The following is an 18,599-nucleotide window of genomic DNA, read 5'->3' as shown; positions in this document are numbered from 1 at the left end:
CGGAGCCTGTGCTCTGCAACGGGAGAGGCCACAACAGTGAGAGGCCCACGTACCGCAAAAAAAATAAAATAAAATAAAAAAATAAAGCCAATGTAGAGAAAAAGGACAAAGCGCTTAAACTTTGTTCCAAATACGCTATGTGCATTATTAGTATTTATACTAGTTAGCATTATTATTTAAACTATGCATTACTAAATGACTAAAAATAATTAACATTATTAGTATAATGAAGTATTAGAACTTAATCAACTCCCCGATTTTTTAAGACTTAACATAGAGCACGTGGCTCTCATCAACCAAATAAACTCCCTGAGGAAAGGGACTAAGTACCACATTTTACCTGACATCCTCCCAAAAGTTAAATGTGTTAAATTTCTATACGAATTGAAAAAGGCCTAGAGATCTATGAAATATTTTACCTTTTTTAGGAGGACTAAAAGTAGTACTAATAAAAGCCATGCTCCCATAATAGAAATAAGCTACAGCGCAAAGCAGAGATTATTTCATTCAAATTGTCCCAAGTAATTTTCTTCACACAGTGTTTTCATTTAGATATGCATTCATAGTTAAATGAAGCAGAATCAAATAGTCAAATTCTAAGCTCATCTTCTCCATTAAGTTTAAGGACTTGTAGGTTTACAGTGCCCACTATACAAATCTTGGTTTGTTGTAGTGTTCTCTGAGGTAATAATTTTAGAGGATACTTTATTAGGAAAGTCAGAATTGGTGTATGTTGCCACGAATTCTCTCTTGCACACCAACAAATGTTTTAGGGCCATGCCTCAAATCTGGCTCTCTCTGTTCATTGTAGGTCAACTTGACAAGAATGGAATAAACCCACAAGGGACATTGAAATACACAAAAAACTACCCCCTGACAAACTGCCATGAAGAACAACTTTATCAGATATTAATTTCCAACATTATTATCAGCATTTATGTGCACTGTACTGTTTCCGACCTATAATCCCTGGGAGAAAGGAATAGGGCAGGGGTGTGTGGGTATGCATGAATGTTTGTGGAGAGCTCCTGGATTCTCCATTTAACATAAGAAAATGTGGCTGAAGTTGGATTAACTGGCAGTCCATAAGGTACCACTCCCTCTGCCTTAAGTCTGTTGACCAATAATTCAGGGAGCTAATAACAAAATTAAGCAATGCTCCTAGTCAAAGTAAATAATCTAATTCCAACCTAGTGAGAACTAGTCACGTGGGAGAGCTGGATCTGGAATATGTACAAAACACGATGCTTTGAGGCATTTTTCCAGAAGTGGTGGTACTGGCTCTTCTACATTGCCTCATCTCGTTCTTGTCATCAGTAGCAGAAATGTTTAGGACATCTGGTCAGTGGCTGGGACGCATTAAACTACAGAAAGGTGAACTACTGCCTAGGGAAATTAAATTCCTGATACCTTAGACTCCATTAGTATGGTGCTATAACCTATTTGAACTAACCTGCATCAAACATAAACAACCCACCCATTCTTTAGAAAATATTACTCTCAGTCTTGGCATTACTAATATTTTGGGTCAGATAATTCTTTTTGTGGGGGGCTGTTCTGTGAATTAAATTTAGCAGCAACCCATGCCTTTACCCACTAGATGTCAGTAGCACGCTCTAGTCATGATAACCCCAAATATCTCCAGATATCGCCATAAGTCCCTGAAAGACATCTCTTACCTGTGGAGAACTACTACCCTAAACAAATGAAAGAAAGTCAAACAAAATTCAGCGTAATTTGACAACTAGACATAAGAGCTCAAAAGAATTTTTTGCTCATTATTAATTGTTTAATTAATGCAAAAGTTCAATGATTATTTAATGCTTACTATTATCAAAGTGGTGCGGCACGGCCAAAAAAAAAAAAAGATTTTGTGGAACTAATGTATGCTGTTTGTTTGGCTGGGGTTTTTTGGGCGCACCATGCGGCTTGCGGGATGTTAGCTGCCTGCCTAGGGATTGACCCATGCCCCCTGCAGTGGAAGTGTGGAGTCCTAACCACTGGACTGCCAGGGAATTCCCTGTATGCTGTTAAAAAGGGAAGGGCTGCAGTGACCAAAAGACATGGGGGGACTTCTGAGGGGCAGGTAAATTTCTCCTTTTGATGGGGTGTTAGTTTTGTGAAATAGGTGAGTATGTGAAAATTCATTGAGCTGAGTACTTATAATATGTGACCTTTTTTATATATTTTACACTTTTAACTATAAAAAGCTTTAAAAAGTTCTGTTTTATTATATAGACCAGAAAATTATTTTAAAGTGCGGGACTTTTACAATGTTGTCTGTCATACTTTTTCTATGAGAAAAATAATTAAAATTGCAATTATTCACAATGCTAACATTTAACACTATTTTTCCAAAAGTGAACTTTTGTTCGTTCATTCATTCATTCATTTTTTTCAATAAATATTGAACATCTACTTGGTGTTAGATACTGTATTTAATGCTGGGAATCCAGAGATAGAAGACCTAGTCCTCGACATCCAAGTGCTTATTATTTATCAAATTTGGGTTATACAGATGTCTGGAGAACAAAACAGGGCAGCTTACAGAGAATACTTGAAACTTCAGGATAAACATTATCATCTTCAACAAAGATTAATTTTATTTCAGGACAAATAAATTAAAATGTTTTTATGTTAAGCCATATATATGCATTCTATGGAATCAAATGTAAATTTTATATATATTTTTAAGGCTAAGATAGTAGATATGAAAGTAATGTAGGATTTCATGCAAGCTGCGAGTCTGATACAATTTCCTCTGCCATTGGATGTATTCTGAGGGAAAGTTTAAGAAGTGTCCATTACCCATGGCTATTACTTAACATTATACTGAGGGTGGAAGACCAATGCAATTAGAGAAGATAAAGAAATTGGAGACATATAAACTGTAAAAGTGTGGATCATATATTACTGCTCTCATACAATCTGATTTTGCACCCAGAAAAAATCAAAGTAAACTAAAATTTTTACAAAAACATAATAATTCACAGAGGTAGCAGAATATAAAATTAATATATAGAAATAACTAGGTGCCAAATACGGAGGATGAGACTTTTGAGTTCAATCTTAAAGGACAAAGAGAAATTAGTCAGGCCAGGAAGGGTTAGGAGTAGAGCTGTGAAGGGAGTAGGATGGAAGGACAGCTTGGGTAAAGGAACAGAAATATGAAAGAACATGGCATACTAAGGAAAACCAAGAAAATGCCGTAAGTTTATGATACACGTGAGTAAGGGTTGTGAGGTAAGACAAGGGAAATAGGTAAGGGAGAGATTGCTAAGGACCTTGTTTAAGGAATATGGATTTTACCTTAAAGTCAGTAAAGATTTTGATGTGAGGCGTAATGTCACTGATTTGAATTTTAGAGAAGCCATTCTAGCAATCTTGTGGAAGATGGATCGAAAAGGAATAAAATCTCAAAGCTGGGGAGCAAGTAAGGGTTTACCACAAAAACTGAGGAGGAAAATTATAATATGGGATGGAATTGGAGCAGTGTGTGCTTGTGGAGAAGACGGAGTTAGCTCTGAGAGATGTTCTAGGGGTAGAATGTTAGGATTTCAGGACTTGATCACCAGCTGGATTGAGGGAAGAAGGAAATAGAATGGAGAGCAACTTCTGTGTTTCTAGTTTTGGTGATTATTTGATTGTTTCTACATTTGGACGGTGGTACAAATCACCTTGGTGGGAAACACAGTAGGAGCAGTGGACTAAAGAAACCATGTAGAAATGACTGTAGTTATAATAAACCATATTGGTTTTCAAAGTCCTTTTAGGAGCGTATGGGTCTTCATTACACCTCTTCAAGGCTGCTGATTTCCATATGAGAAAATTCTAACAAACTTTACAGAGTCATGTGGTTCATCTAGTCAACAGTGATGACAAAAATGGACCCAAAGTCACATAGCTAAGAGCGACAGTGAGTCACACTGTTCTGCAAACCAATCATCTAACCAAGACCCTATTTTATCTCCTTATAGTGCAGTGACTAAGGTTCATACCGAGAAATATTGAAATGTTTTATGAATAATTGAAGGAAAAGTAAGTTATCTTTAACATTATGTTAATATTAAGTATGTTACATCATACCCAATTCTTGGTAAAGTGGGAATAATTCATAGGTAGCACAACAGTTACTTTTATCTTAATGTGAAACAAAACAGTTGTCCTACAGAAATTTCCCAATGGTACCTAAAAGCATTAATATGAGATTTAAAATGACCAACTAACAGAAAGATATTGAAAGGAAAGCTTACTTGATGTTCAGAATGACTGAAGACCAATGACTCCTAAATAAATCTACTTTGAACTTTTGCTGTAATAGTTCTTAGAGTATAAAATTAAGCATAAAATGAGTTGTCTGTGATAGTGAAAGAAATCACTGAAAGTACTAAAAAGATCTTTAATAAAACACCGTTTAACTAGTCTGATGACACTTATTTGTACAAAATAATTATGAACTTTTACTCAATCCTCATTTAAAAATAATAAAGTCTTAAGACCCTTAGATTATCTATATATGCATCTATATCTGTATTTATCTATTCTCCTTAATGTCATTTCAGATATCACATAAGCTTCTACTCAAGAATAATGAAGAGGAAATTCACTTAAACAATATTTTCTCTGGGTTGAAATCTGTTAAAGGAGTTAATCAAGAAAATTTAATCACTAATTTATTTATCCTGATTGCTACCTTTCCTTAGTAATAGCATAATCAAAGATATACTTTGCTAAAATTAAGCCTTATCATCAGAAAGATTATATCCACCCACTACTCAATCTGTTTGATATGAATCATCTATGCTAATTAGCTTATTATATGATGCCAGGCAAGGAATCTTACTTCTTTGGGGCCTCAATTTCCTCATCTGTAAACGTACTTATTCAGTAATTTTTTTTTATAAAGACATCACACACCCGCACCAATCATAATGACTAATTGCAGCACTAATTCTCAAGCAGGGGGCACATTAATATGCCTGGAATGGGGTGAAACAACATGGCTTGGAAAACCCCACCAACCACTCTGATACCAAATGAACTAGATCCTTGCCACTCCAAGTGTGGTCCTGGAACATCAACATTGGCATCACCTGGAAGCTTTTAGAAATGGGAAAACTTGGGCTCCAATGGTACTACTGAATCAGATTCTGGACAGAACCTAAAGCAATTTGTATGTGCATTAAAGTTAGTGAAGCACTGACCTAGCTCTTCTAGCTCTAGCATGTCATAATTCCATGATTTCACAGATGGCTTCCTCAAGGCCAACCAATAAATACATTTATCAGTAGAAAGCCCCCAGGAGAAAGGAATAATAAAGATCGCAGCAGAAATCAACAGCAAATAACACTATTGAGAGAAACCAGTGAAACCCAAAGTTGGCTCTCTGAAAAGATCAACAACATTGACAAATATTTAGCTATACTGACGAAGAGAAAAAGAGAAAAGACTCAAATTACTAAAATCAGAAACGAAGAGGAGACATCACTATTGACCTTACAGAAACAAAGAGGATTATAAGGGAATACTATGGGCAACTGTATGCCAACATATTAGGCAACCTAGATGAAACAATTTCTAAGGACAATTTCTAAGACAGATAAACTACCTAAACTGACTCAAGAAGAAATAGAAAATCTGAATAGAACTATAATAAGTAAAGATATTAAATTCATAATAAAAAACACACCCCATAAAGAGGCCAAAACCAGATGGCTTCACTACTGAAGTTTACCAAACATTTAAAGAATTACTACCAGTTCTTCACAATTCCAAAAAACAGAGGAAGAGGAAACACTTCCCAACACATTCTATGAGACCAACATTATCTGAGACCAAAATCAGACAAAGACATCGTAAGAAAACTACAGATTAGTATCTCTTGTTAATATAGATGCAAAGCCCTCAACAAAATACTTGCAAACCAACTCTAGCAACATACAAAAAGGATTATACAATATGACCAAATGGTTTCTTAGATGACACCAAAAGCAAAAACAACAGAAAAAATAAACTGGACTATACTAAAATTAAAAACATTTGCACTTCAAAGGACATCATTCAGGAAAAAAAAAGCCCATAGAATGGCAGGAAAAAATATAAATCAGATCCAGTATCCAGAATATGTAGAGAACTCTTACAATTCAACAATGAAAGACAAATACAGCAAGTCCCCTACATATGAACCTTCAAGTTGAGAACTTTCAAAGATGCAAACGTGCATTCCCATGTCCAATCATGTAAGTTAGCTCAGACGTCTGTGAGATTACTGTACTGTAAGATTAAAAATGTTTTCCTTATTTTTTGTGTTTGTTTTTTTATGTATTAATGTGAGAAAAGTATTATAAGCCTATTACAGTACAGTACTATATATCTGACTGTGTTAGTTGGACACCTAGGCTAACTTTGTTGGACTTAATGAACAAATTGTACTTACAAGCACACTCTCAGAACGGAACTCGTTTGTAGGTAGGGGACTTACTATTACCCAGTAAAAAAGAATGAGCAAAGGATTTCAATAGACATTTCTCCAAAGAAATACAAATGGCAGGACTTCCCTGGTGGCACAGTGGTGAAGAATCTGCCTTCCAATGCAGGGTACACTGGTTCAAGCCCTGGTCTAGGAAGATCCCACATGCTGTGGAGCAGCTAAGCCCGTGCACCACAACTACTGAGCCTGCGCACCACAACTACTGCAGCCCATGCGCCTAGAGCCCGTGCTCCGCAACAAGAGAAGCCACCGCAATGAGAAGCCCCTGCACCACAACAAAAAGTAGCCCCCGCTCGCCGCAACTAGAGAAAGCCTGAGAGCAGCAACAAAGACCCAACGCAGCCAAAAATGTAAATTAAAAAAAAATATATTGATAATTATTGAAGTTGGGTGATGGAAACGTTAGGGTTTCTCTTATGCTACTCTCTCTACTTTACGTACTTGAAAAATCTCATAATTAAAAATAAAAAAGAGAGGAGCTTCCCTGGTGGCGCAGTGGTTGAGAGTCCTCCTGATGATGCAGGGGACATGGGTTCGTGCCCCAGTCCAGGAAGATCCCACATGCCGCGGAGCGGCTGGGCCTGTGAGCCATGGCCGCTGAGCCTGCGCATCCGGAGCAGCGGGACAGGCCACAACAGTGAAAGGCCGGCGAACCAAAAAAAAAAAAGGTTCTGCTTTCTCTTGCTTCAGGACAAGGTTTAACTGCTAGCCTCCAATAAGAGTCTAGTGCTGCTTTCTTCCCTGAACATTACCAATATTCCCCTTTTGATTGGCATTAGCATTGAAATGAGCAAGCTTATTTGGTTATTTAAATTCCAAAACCATTGTCTATGTACTCTTACTTATTCTTCGTCAGGTATTGTGGAACAATAAGAAATCAATCAATTTCTCTATTTACCTAAGCCCTCACTTCCTAACACAGAGCTCCTAAAACCCTAGTAATTTCCCAAGTGATAAAGGCATCTTTTGTTATATTTGGTTCTTGTTTCTAGTTCTGAAATAGCTCCAGAGTTAAAGGTATTATAAAAGGAGCATCTTTGTTATTTATAACAAGTCCCTTTCAAACACAGAGTTTATGCTAATGAGGTGAATTTTAGAAAGCCCCTAAGGATGGGAAGGCTGGTTGCCAGGGGGAACCAGTGGTGTGATAAGAGGATTGGAACTTTCAGCCATTCCCTCCCCCACCTCCAAACCCAGGGAGGGGGGACAGGCTGGAGAAAGAGCTCAAACATCAAAGACCACGATTTACTCAATGATGCCTACATAATGAGGCCTGCATAAAAATCCTCAAGAAAAGTGTCCAGAGAGCTTGTGGTTAGTGAACACATCGAGCTGCTGGGAGGGTGATGTGCCCAGAGAGAGTATGGAAGTTTCATGCTCCTTCCCACATACTTTGCCCTATGCTTCTCTTCCATCTGGCTGTTCTTGCGTTGTGTTCCTTTATAATACACCTGTACTTTAGCAAGTAAACTCTTTCCTTGAGCTGTGTGAGCCAGTCTAGCAAATTATAAAACTTAAGGAGGGGTCATAGAAACCTCTGATTTATAGCTGGTTGGTAAGAAGGACAGGTGACAACCTAGACTTGTGATTGGCATCTAAAGTGAGGGGGCATCTTGTGGAGTCTGTGTTAACCCCAAGTAGACAGTGTCAGAATTGAACTGGTGTTGGAGAACTGGTGGGTGTGGAAAAACTTCCCCACACATTTAGTGTCAGAAATGTTGTGAGCAATAGAGGAAAACACTTTTCTTTCAGGTATCCATTTCTCTAATCTTTAAAAAATGTCCGTTTCTAATTCCAGCTTGCCCAAGAGTTCCTAAGAAACCACACTTTCTTCTTCTTCACTGCCCTCCCATATCATAATACAATCAATTTTAGTTTGGGAAAGTTTCCCAAACATCTTCAAGTATCTTTACCTGAAGAATTCTGCACCACAGAAGAATACCCAGAAGATTTCTGGGAACATCTAGAAGTTGGGACAATAGTCAGTCTTCTCTGTTTTGATGCAACATAAGAAACTTAGGTGGTAAGTACAAATTCAGGAATTCCTTACTCTGCTCAATTTACTCCATAGAAATAAGTTAAATATTAGGGGGCAACACAGTGATCTAGCATAGTGAGATCTCTGATCTAGAAGAGTTAGAGCTGTCTCTCTCATATTCCCTGGGTGATATTGGAGAAATTACAAATTTCTTTATATCTAACCTGTAAGATACTGAGACAGACAATTCTCCATGGACTTCTTGTGCTACTACATGTCTTTATGGGTTGTATCAAGACTGAAAGGCTCTCAATGCTCTTTGGCCCAGGCCATTTCTCAGGGTTCTTTATGCAACTGATCATCTTAAGAGAGGAGGCTTTCCTACTGCTTCCTATAAAAACAACGGTTCCCCAAACTGTGTTCCTCAGCTGCAACACTGAACCACAACATGTGTAGCATTTTTCTAAGCAATACAGTGTCTCCCAGGTGCAACTCTGGTGCAAGAGGAACTGACACAAATGTGCTGATGCTCAGACTGCTTGCAGTGTCATGAGAAATAAAGTCTTTTGTCGTGTCCTTCACCATTATCCAAGAAATAGGCTAATTTTTTAGTTTGTAAGTAGAGTAAACCCCAACCTTGACAAAAGATAGGAATAATCTCTACCCTTAACTTAACTCCTTGCAATATTGTACACTTGTGCTCCAAATGAGACAACACCAAAAGTAATATAGTTAAAAGCATGATAAATTCCAGTATAGGATTTGAGGCAGACCCTAAATATGAAATTCACAGAAAACATGGAAGAAAGTATTCCAAATGGGGAGAATGGGTATGTGAAGTGAGGTGAAGGAAATAAGAATGGTGTGGGGAGTTCTTCCTGGGGAGAACTGGAAAACAGGAAAGGTAAAGTCAAATGACAGGTCTCTAAAACTAGACCTGCATGTCCAGGAAGCAGGCAATGGGAACCAATGTAGGTTTTGAGCAGGGAAGTCACATGATTAGAACTTTGTTTCAGGATGATTAGTCTGAAAGGTTTATGCAAAGAGAATCTGAAGAAGTTGGGGGAGAGGATCAAAATGGCTTCACTTGAAGAACTGGACCTGTTAAGGATACAGAGGAGTCGAGAATAACCTAAAGTTTTTGCCCTGTGAGCCTCGAATACTGTGCTGAAAATGGAAATGAAAAAAACTGAATAACTGTTTTGGAAGTAAGGGGTAAAATCAGCTTGGCTTTGGATACAATAAAGGATACAATGATGTAGAAGCATTTGAAACATAATTTTCATCACATAGTTGTAAATACAAACTAAAGTTTGGGTTGGGATCATCACTAGCCAAGGGATAATAGTACCAATGATTAGAAATAAGATGTTTCCATCAGAGGAGATGGTTTAAAGAGAAATAGACGGATGCAAGGTAACTGGCCTTTAAAGGGTGCCAACAATTATAGGCTAGGAACAGAACACAACATACTGGCATTGCTGGAAGAGCTCTTTTGCTTATATCTTGGTAGCTAGAGCTGAAATGGATACACACCAGAGAGGCACTACGGGATACTGGACTATCTTTCAAATTAAAGGTCACAACCCCTTAGTCGGGTATAAAAATCGATTTAGTATGTCCTACAGTGTAAGGTTATACGTTGTTTCATGAAACTTTTGTTCTAGATATTTAGAAATAAATGATGTGTGTATGGAATTTTGATGAAAAAGTATTTTTGAGAGCCAACTAGGTTTGAACTTTGGTATAGTGGTTAACAGCACAAGCTCTGGAGCTAGTCTGTTGGACTTTGAACTCTACTTGAACTCTTCCCCTGGCTGTGTAACCCTAGGCAAGTTCCTTTTCTCTTTTCTTTCATTTTTTTTTGCACTTATTATTTTGAGACAATTATAGATTCACATACAGTTGTAAGAAATAGAGAGATATTGTGTACCCTTAACCTAGTTCCCCCAAAGGTAACATCTTGAAAAACTAGAGTAACTTATCACAACCAGGATATGACACTGAACTGTATCACAAGGATCCCTCACTTTGACCTTTTACAGCCCACAAGCACTTCCCTCCTGTCTCCTACCCCCTTATAACCCATAGCGACTAATCTGTTTTCCATTTCTGCAGTGCTGTCATTTCAAGAATGTTATATAAATGGAATCATACAGTATGTAACTTTTAAAATTGGCTTTTTTTCACTCAGCATAGTTCATGAGGGATCCATCTAGGTTATCAATAGTTCGTTCCTTTTTATTGCTGAGTAGTAATCCACTGGGGAAGTTTCTTAACTCTGTAGACCTTACTTCCTTCATCCATAAGATAATGATAGGGTTTTGAAGATTAAACAAGTTCATGTATGTTAATCATTTAGAAATGCTTGGGATGTACCAAGAATAAAAAATTGTGGGACTTCCCTGGTGGCACAGTGGTTAAGAATCTGCCTGCCAATTTAGGGGACACAGGTCGAGCCCTGGTCTGGGAAGATCCCACATGCGGCAGAGCAACTAAGCCCGTGTGCCACAACTACTGAGCCTGTGCTCTAGAGCCCACGAGCCTAGAGCCCATGCTCTGCAATAAGAAAAGCCACAGCAATGAGCAGCCTGTGCACTGTGACGAAGAGTAGCCCCTGCTCGCCACAGCTAGAGAAAGCCGACGCACAACAACAAAGGCCCAACACAGCCAAAAATAAATAAATAAAAACAATTTTTTTAAAAAGAATAAAAAATTGTTAGCTATCAAAATTATTATGGTCCTCCATAAGTAAGTTTAAAATTTTTATTTAATTTAAAATAAACCTTCATTGAATGTCTATGTGATACAGTGCTAGATGCTAAGAAAATTTCTTAGATATGTTCCTTCCATTTTTCAGAACGGTGGACATCAAGTCTCAACTCACAAAATATATCAAGGAACCAGTAAGCCATCTTGATGAGGTATTATTTCATACAAGTTATATTATTTCCCTAATTCAAGTAATGTCCCAGCCACTCCAATGCTCAGAGAGATGAGTAATCTGGGCAACTGCAAGTTCACATAATCGGTTTAAAAGGTTTGTAGTAAGTACAGATAGGAATTCAATATTTATTGAGAAGCTAAAGGTAGTAAACCATGTGCTTTTATTATTTCATTTAATCTTCATAATTTTCTAGTGAGTTTCAAAACTTTTAGACCTAAATTAATAGCATATAATGAGATGAGATGTGATCAATGTTGTAAGCATGATACGATTCCACCCTAAGAAGACATTTCATATTCTACCAGACGGGAGTTACAGACACATTGACTGTAAAACCAACTATCACTGTAAGAAATCAGTTCACCAGAAAAACCTTCAATCTTGCCAAAATCAAAACAAAATAAAAGAAAAACCAAACCCCAAAGCTAACAGTTCAAATCTGTGACCTCCTAGAGTTTGTTATTTTAAAAAGCAGATTTTCAGGAGGCTGGAAGCCAGTGTTAACACATTTTCTATTAAAAAGCCACCTCTTATGACACAACCATAACAACAGATAAGAAACAGAATTAAAACAGCTCAGCAGTGAAGGTCTCCTGACAAGATCTGAGCCTACATACATCAGCAGCTTTCTCCGGTTCGGACTGCAGGCTCCTCCCCAGACCCTGAGCTGCTCTGGGTATTACATGTGGATAATACTCCATAACTCATGTTCATTCTTGTTACAAGTACTCATTTACAAAACCTCTAAGTTATGTAAACAGTAAAATTCTAGCATTTCATATAACTGAAATGAGAAGAGATGTAGAAAATTGTATAAAAAAGACAAGGATGAAATGACTCAAAAAAAGTTAACAAGTAAAAGCCATTTTCCTTCCCCCTTCCTTCCCCTTCTGACTTTATTTTTTTAAGCTATATTCCAGAAAGACTTTTCTATAAGTAAGTTCTTGGCCAACATTACCATATACCACTTTACTGGTAATCTACTAAGATCATCAAAGTAACACAATTTACATCTTCTTACATGCACCCCTATGTTCATAGCAGCACTATTTACAGTAGCCAAGACATGGAAACAACCTAAATGTCCATCAACAGATGAATGGATAAAGAAGATGTGGCACATATATACAATGGAATACTATTCAGCCATAAAAATGAACAAAATAATGCCATTTGCAGCAACATGGATGTAACTAGAGATTATCATACTAAGTGAAGTAAGTCAGAGAGAGAAAGACAAATACCATATGATATCACTTATATGTGGAATCTAAAATATGACACAAATGACCTTGTCTATGAAACAGAAACAGAATCAGGGACATAGAGAGCAGTCTGGTGGTTGCCAATGGGGAGGGGGTGTGGGGAGGAATGAACTGGGAGTTTGGGATTAGCGAATGCAAATGGGTATATATAGAATGGATAAACAAGGTCCTACCGTATAGCACAGGGAACTATGTTCAATATCCTGTGATTAACCATAATGGAAAAGAATATGAAAAAGAATGTATATAAGTGTATAAGTGAGTCACTTCACTGTACAGCAGTAATTAATACAACATTGTAATTCAACTATACTATAATAAAAAAAATTCACACATCTTCTGGGGGTTTCCCTTTTTGATTTCACCTATGACAATCATTCACAAAAATTCCAGCAAAAAGAAATGAAAAGGAGGAGGCTGACTCTTAGAGTAGGCTTGATTCTTGCAGTAGTACCTTGTATCAAAGAAATAGAATTTTGCCAGGGCTAAGTCATAGGGAAGAAGTTTCTAAGAAGGGCACAGATTTGTTGGCCTATATGCAGCATTTTTCTTTAGTACGTAGTCTATTAAAGGAACCAAAACCTTAAACCTATCTAGTGCCTGGTAAATAATAATAATAATAATAATGATAATGGCAGCTAACATCAGTACTCACTGAATGAATCAACACTGTCCTCTTTTCTTTCTTGTCTATGAACTGTCAATCAACTAGACAATACTGATCTGCCTTTTCATCAAAATACATGTAACTAATTATATTAAAAGTAGAATCAAAGATGGAATAAAAAGATAGTTTGACTATAGGAAACGAGATGAAACTCAGGATAATTTACTCATTCAAAGTAAAGTGCTGAAGAAGAAACTATTGGGCATCACTGGAGAGAGAAAACTGCCTTAGTTTTTTGTCTGGTGTGACCAAATCTACGGAGGACAATACCGTCCTAAGTCTGATACGAATACCAAGAAGTTTAAGACAATCTCTGCTCTCAAGGATTTTACACTTTAACTAGGAATGTAAACACACAAGAATTAGAGAACAAGTAAAAAGCCTTAGGCTCCAAGTTCTGCAGGATTTGAATGAATGGAGAAATGAACTGGGCCAAAGCTGTCAGGGAGCGCTTCACAGAGCTCTCATCTAGACTAAATGGGGATGTAGGGGGCACAGGGGGAGGGAGAAGGGAAGTAAGTGCTCCGGGTGGGATGTCACAGGAACAACGCAGGAGAGGAGGCTGAGGTCAGCTCATGCAGTCAGTGAAAAGGCCAGTGTGGACAGAGTGGTGGGTGTGCGTGTGCTAGGAGAGCATACACTGAGGCTGGGGGACTTGTAGGTGCCCAGCCAAAGTGGGAGAATGTAAAATGATAAAGTGGAGCCAAACTTCAATTTTTCTATCTTTATTATCAAATGTGTAAATCACCTTGAGATCCCTAAAGTTAGGTGCCAATTACAGAAGAAATAATTATCGGTTTGGGGAACCTTCATGCATTTGAACATATGTGCTACTTTTCAAGGTAATTCCACCAGAAGGGAATGCTATTACATGACCAAGCTCAAAATGACTTAATGTTCTGGGAAATCTACAAATCAGAGCAACATTCCAGGTACTTGAAGTTCCTGGGATCTGTTTGTTTTTAAACTGCTTGTTCATGGTAATACATATAGATATATATATTTCTTTTCATGAATGATAAAAAATTTACATCTTCCTAACACATGAAAAAACAGCCATAGAAAAATGATATAATCTTGAAATAAAGTCCCCTTTGAACATATTAGTATCTTAAAGGAACAGCATAAACGTATATTAATCCCACTTTACTTGGAACCAGAAAGATAAAGATTTTTAAATGCAAGACTCTGAAAACCTAATCCTGTGCGAAGTACCTGCACGGAAAATCTGGCGAATATGCTTACTGCTCCAGTTACAGTCATGGGAAATAAAACCTAAAGCGGACACGTCCTCTTATGGAAAACAATCAAAAGGTGGTTAGAAGATTAAAAAGAAAAAGAAAAGAAAAAGAAAACTGAAAGATGTTGGTGTGGCACGCACCTTCTGTATCATCGCGCATTTGCTCCACCAAATCTGTCAAATCCTCCCAAGAGTCTTTGCAAACAGCAAAAAGAAAGGAAAAGAAAGATAAAATGTCATGCAAGCCAAGAACGAAAAGTGTTATTAAAAACAAGGTTTCAAAAGGGATAACTGAAAGGGAGATGCCTAGAACTCTTTGGGCTTAACTCAGAGATTAGCAGTGAAAAGCGCTGGGAACAAACCCAAAGAGGAATGTGACACTAACCGAGCAGAAATATCAACTATGACTGTTAATAGGTCTCAAAGCTAAGATTAATAATTTCAAGGCTTCTAATTTCACAGATTTTCTATGGGATCTGTATATCCCATAAATAACAGACTTTATTTTCCCACTGAAAATCAAGATGAGACTCTGTATTCTAGTGTACACAACACTGACCTCATTCAGTATTTCTTTTGATCCCTTCAGTGAAGCTAAAAAAACATGTGGAATGTTTTTTAGACTCAGGCCAAATATCATGATGCAAAACTAGTGACTTTTCCTAAAACAACCAAAGAATACCCTAAATACCTTTCCCGAGCCTTCCACCCAAACAGCTCTCCTTCCCCCAAACAAAAATAAAGGAAAAGTTGCTGTTTTGAAGATAAATCACTTATAATTCAAAAAAGACAGATGTTTATTCAGTTAAAAGTATAGTACTCTCTCTCCCCTCTTACTATAAACTCAGTGTTCTTGTATACAGAATATTCCATGTGAGACAAAAGGACACAGATGTCACGATTACAAATATAATAGATACTTTATTATAGTGTCTTCTAATAGTGTCTTAAAGCTGTAAGATCATTATCTGTTCTGAAATGAATTTTGAGAACCTATAGAAATTTTTTAAAAAATGGATTAGGTTCATCCTTCAGTAACTCTGAAACCATGGTATTATACACAACTGCAATATTCATAATTAAACCCACCAAATCATGTGAATTTTATATGTGTAAATACGCAAATACAAATAAAGGTAAGTTCTCAGAGGATGAAGCGTAACAGAAATGACAAAATGGGCAAAGAATACTTTGCCCATGACAAGCCCTCTTTCTTGAAAAATTTATCATGGAAGCCAGCATAGGGTCTGAAGCAATAACTTGGAGTAATGATCCAGAAAAAGAATTTATCATTTGTCCTACTCACTAGTTCATTATATTAACACTGTAATTAAACTGGTCAACTTTGGTTCTCACGTGGCATAGTGATTTTCAAGTGGAATGTAAGCATTCATTCTAATGTGAAATATATGTTCAGTTATCCTGTAAAGACGTGCAAAAAACCCCACAAATATATAAAAAGTTAAAATTTAAATTCAGAAAACAGGGAAGCAGATGGGGATCTAGTAAAGTGATATGTGATTAAAATGAAACTTTTTTGAAAACTACATATATAGAGATTATTGGTTAGGTCAGACACAAAGATAAGCAATATAAAAAGTAATATAAAAGGTAATATAAAAAGAATGCAAGTACCTATACCCTATTACACTTGTACCGTTCCCCAATTCAAAAGTTTAGAAATCAATGACTTAGAAAACCAAGCACAGGAGTACAGCTCAGAGAACCAGGATTAAATTCCTAACTTCTGTCAACATCCCAAGCAAGTCACTTTATAAACAGAGGTAGGAGAACATGATAGTTCAGAGAACAGACTCAGGAGCTGGAACACCCGGGCTCACGTCCCAGCTCCACCCCTTACTGTTTGTATGACCTTGGTCCAGGTACTTCATCTGTTTTTCCTCAGTCAGTTTCCTCATCTATAAACCATGGACGAGAGGATTACCTATCTTACAGCCCTGCTGCAAGGAGTAAAAAGAGCAAATACAGGTCCAAAATCTTTTAGCTGAATATTTTCTGGCCAAATGTATTCTGAAAGGCAGAATTTTATTTTTTTTAGAAAGGTAAAACGGCATATACTGAGGCCAACATGTAGAACCAGCAGGGCCTGAGACAGCACTTCACAAGCGAGCACATCAGCATTTCTGCAGGACACATATGGATATTCAGATTAAATAGGATAAAGACTATAAATAGCCTGAAGTAAATTCAGGTCATGTTTTAGCATCAAATGAGTTCAGGCAAATTTATGAAAAATGCTTTTGGCTTTAAGAGCTTTTTTTTGGATTTATGTCTAGAACACTTAGAAAGTATCTCATACAGAAAAAGCACAATATTATTATTTTACAATGAATTTGTGTTAAAAGACATCATATATATATATTTGCATATATGATTTTCAAGTATAATCCTCTGAAAATATAATATGTTACAGATTTATATTATGTAGGATTATAGATTCATAAGAATATTCTTTTAACGATCATGTTAGTTTGCCATACAGACTTGCCATGTGACCTTGTGAAAATCCGTAAGGTGACTTCCTATTTTATTCTTCATTTCTTTAACTAAAAACTACATTTGTCACCTAATAAAAGTCTACTCTATTAAAGCAAAATATAAAGAAACTCCAAGATTTGTGCAAAGAAGAGCTCAGGAAAGTGAATTTCTAGTTGGAAATGGGTGTGGGTACAAGGGATCTCTCTGATTTTCCCCTTGGCATGGGCCACCTAGAGCACTTTTCTGTTCCAACCAGACATATTTTGTTTTGTTTCTAAAACAACATTTAAAATTATGAGTGTCAGAGTGATGGAATCAATTTAAAAGAGCCCTCCTCCCCAGAAAGGTAAAAGGTATGTTTTCTCCTTTTAAAGTTGTTACCCACTTTACCTTGGCATGCTCACAGTTTTATTGTAATAAAGAATGGATACCATAATGCTCTTTTATAACCCCCAAAGAAGGATTTATAAAAGATTTTTTAAAATTGTGCCCTCTGGAATATGTTCAAATTATTAAAACAACAACAATAAAAACAAAAGTATGTAATACATGAATCAAAGAGGTGGGTGGCAGCATGACCAACTCTTCTCTTTCCCAGAACATTTCCTTTTTCTAGGGATAATACTTTGTTGACTTGAGCATGTTTTGCCTGGTCTAAAAAACTATATTACCTTTCATTTGTATCATAATACATATTCACAAATTGCAAAGAAGCATAATCTAAAGCCTTGCTGGTTGATACAAAAGATAGGTCTGGATTAAAATTTTGCTCTAGATAATGCATAGTGCAGAGCTGTAGCAATCAGAATTGTGCCAGATGTGCACTATATTAAAGTGAATGGTAAAGGGGAGCTTCCAAAGTTACTCTGGCTAAACAGACAGCCTCAGTTCACTCAAAACACTGACTCATAAGGAAAGGAGTGCATACCTTATAAATGCCAAGTGGATTGTCACAGGGTGTGGTGCCATGAGACCAATGCAATGTCAGGACCACCACTCCACTCTAAACGCTTGGATTTAAAGCAGTTAAAAATGCTGCTCTTAACAGACTCTATCATCTTATTTTTAAGATGCATATGAACAAAGACATCTTTTAAAGTCAAGAGATAAGAGACAGGCTGGAACTATACAAAGGCCCTGAATTAGGAAGCATAGGTTATTTGAGGTTCACTGAACCATTTCCTGGCTAAACATGGAGACTAATTTACTTAGCTCTGGAAATATTTAATTAGGTGGTACTGTAAAATAGTTGTTCTTACGGTACGTGGTGACTCAATGATGATGCAGTGTGGTCTGGTAAAAGAGGGCCTAGCTTTGACACTGGACCCTGCATAGCTACTTCTTTTTTCTCTCCATGAGGGAGAGCTGAAGCTCCATCCCTCCTGAGAAGCACTGGAATAGACTCAAAGTGCTTCTCCATTGTTTATGTACCCAGGCTTGTGAGATCTCTCTTCTCGATATGTTCTCTCTTCAGGAGTATTATTACTATAGACAAGGGAGTTGCAGTCAAGTT

At 37.1% G+C, this 18,599-nt stretch overlaps 1 protein-coding gene across 5 annotated transcripts in view; it reads right to left on the bottom strand.

Annotated features, from left to right (window-relative positions):
• The window catches only part of RUFY3 (RUN and FYVE domain containing 3), an 84,755-nt gene that overhangs the window by 37,592 nt on the left and 28,564 nt on the right, over positions 1-18,599 (bottom strand). The window lies entirely within an intron of this gene.

The sequence above is a fragment of the Stenella coeruleoalba genome, assembly GCF_951394435.1.
Source record: "Stenella coeruleoalba genome assembly, chromosome: 4".
Lineage (NCBI taxonomy): Eukaryota > Metazoa > Chordata > Mammalia > Artiodactyla > Delphinidae > Stenella > Stenella coeruleoalba.
This window is presented reverse-complemented; position numbering and strand designations above follow the sequence as displayed.